Source organism: Octopus bimaculoides, chromosome 4, assembly GCF_001194135.2.
Source record: "Octopus bimaculoides isolate UCB-OBI-ISO-001 chromosome 4, ASM119413v2, whole genome shotgun sequence".
In the NCBI taxonomy this organism is placed as follows: domain Eukaryota; kingdom Metazoa; phylum Mollusca; class Cephalopoda; order Octopoda; family Octopodidae; genus Octopus; species Octopus bimaculoides.
The window spans coordinates 81785710-81788116 of record NC_068984.1 but is presented as its reverse complement, the minus strand read 5'-3'; the positions used below and the strand labels follow the sequence as shown (position 1 = coordinate 81788116).

Here is a 2407-nt window from a genome sequence, read left to right as displayed (position 1 = left end):
TCGTCGTGGACGGAATGCCATTTAGAGTCATTAAAATGAGAATGGTTTGCTGCAGTATACCAACGAAATGCGTTAAATAATGGGTAGAAAGAAAGACACATTCTATGTAACTTAAGCGTTGATTCAAATTATAGTTTTATTTGGTTTCTGAACAATCTTACACTATTCTTTTACATGCTTAGATTTGCTTGGCATCTATGTATTTACATAAATAATGGAACAGAGAGTGTTTTGCGGGTCTCTTTCTTAGCACCAAGCGCACTTACTGCAGAGTTTGGTAAACAAACACAACAATTAAGCAGTCACTCAACTTCGTGGAAACAGCAACCAAAACTGTTACAAATCAGCCTAAATATAGGCTGTATTGAAAAAAATAGATACTGATATACGTATGACGGAATTGTTACAATTGGAACGCCTTTCATTACAGTTTTCTTTTCACCTATCTAGGATCGCACACCAACAAACTTTAGTTCGAACCAATAATAGAGGGTCTCAACACTGGTGCATGATCTGCTAAATATAGCAGCCAAATTTCCTTCAGATCTCTCCACCATCATAAGGAAAGAATACATGGGAGTATCTCATCCCGATGAGGAAGTTAGAGTTTAAGAATCTGATCCCTCTGAGCAGTACTTGGTAATTATCTAGCCTGTATATGTATATATATATATATATATATATATATATATATATATATATATATATATATATATATATATATATATATATATATATACATATATATATTCTTTTTTTTACTTGATTTAGTCATTTTGGGGCTGGGGCACCACCTTGAAAAGTTTAGTCAAATAAATCGATCCCGGTACTTATCTTAAAGCCTGCCCGACATTTGTCAAATAGTAACAATGGGCTTCCATAGTTTCCAGCTACAAGATTTATTCAAATTGGTTGGCTAAGATGCCTCGAAGTGGAACTAAACACAGGACACGTGGTTGCATACAGAGCTTCTTAACCACACAGCCATGTCTGCACGTATAAAACATTACATACATATAATGTATATATTTATATAATTTAATGTAAACACACACACACACACACACATACACACACACACGCACACACACACATAACCAGATACACAAACATATATAATGAACTTGTATACATTCCTATTACCTTTCGTTCATATCATTCACACATATTAATATATAAATACAAAACATATATCATGATTTATGTATTATTTATATGTTGCACTGAAGCCGCATCAATTTGTTAAACATCCGCTAACATAGTGTGAAGCTCCGGTAGCGTTGGGCGTTCGTTTGTCACAAGTCAGCCTGCCTATCAAGCCTCAACAGTTTTTTAATATTTCTTTTAATTGAAGTTGTTTTTCTTGACGTGTTTCTTTTTTGTGCCAAGCTTCATACTTATGTACACTGAATAAAAAACAAAATCAAAGTCGAAAATAATTTACAGTTGAGTGGAATGCTCTTTTTTTATGCTATAAATATCACATTTGTAAACTTATATAAAACAAATAGAGTAATTTTGTTTTTTAATCACATAGTATATCAATACTTTTTATTGTTGTAATCAAACATACAGAATGCTGTGCGTCAGTAAATAAATAAATAAATAAAAAACAATGCAATCCGCCTACAGAAAGAAAGCTGGTTAAATAAATACCAGTTCTGAAACAATAATCTTCACACAAGAGTTGATTGTGATGTAGTTATATGATAAACATTCTCTGCGGGTACGAGGTGGCCTATTGCTGGAAAATTCCTTTGCATACAAGTGTTCAATTAAAGAATTGCGAATTTTCCTGAAAGATATTTCGAAACGTTTGTTATAATCTCTGCTTTTGCTTTTCTAGAGATGCTATCTGAAGGAGTGCCTATTCCAGTCCAGCCGATTGGTCCAGTCCAGCCGACTCATCCAGTCCAGTAGACTGATCAAGTCTATCTTTTTACTTTTCATCCTCCAGCACTTGCAAATTCTACTCCATTTCCTCCGAGATCACCTTCTAAAAACTTTCTGTCTAGAACTACTTACTTTCTAGAATTCTCTCTCCGTCCTCAATTTTTCGGTCCACGTCTAATGCCAAATATTTAACTTAAACACCAACTGCATCTATCTCACCAATAGGATAATGGAATGTGGGTACTGTTATGTTTCCCTCGGGTGACTCGTAGAGATAACATAACGAGTTATACAATTTAATTATTACATTTAATGTTCAATTACATACAAAGAACGCACTCACCCAATGTTCGTTATGAATAAACAAAAGTCATGTCCGCCATATATATATCAATGACATTTTACTACGACAGTCCCACAAGACAACAACAATGAAACAATGAACTCAGACGAACCACATGACACACGGAACGTCAGACGAATTACATATCTAACAGTCCATATAACAGGTACG

At 34.2% G+C, this 2407-nt stretch overlaps 1 long non-coding RNA gene across 1 annotated transcript in view; it reads right to left on the bottom strand.

Annotated features, from left to right (window-relative positions):
* Positions 1-1257: 1257 nt before the first annotated feature.
* Positions 1258-2407, bottom strand: part of LOC106879917 (uncharacterized) — a 23523-nt gene continuing 22373 nt past the window's right edge. The window contains exon 3 of the long non-coding RNA XR_001410681.1: positions 1258-1406. This is a non-coding gene — a long non-coding RNA (uncharacterized LOC106879917). The remainder of the gene's footprint in view (positions 1407-2407) is intronic.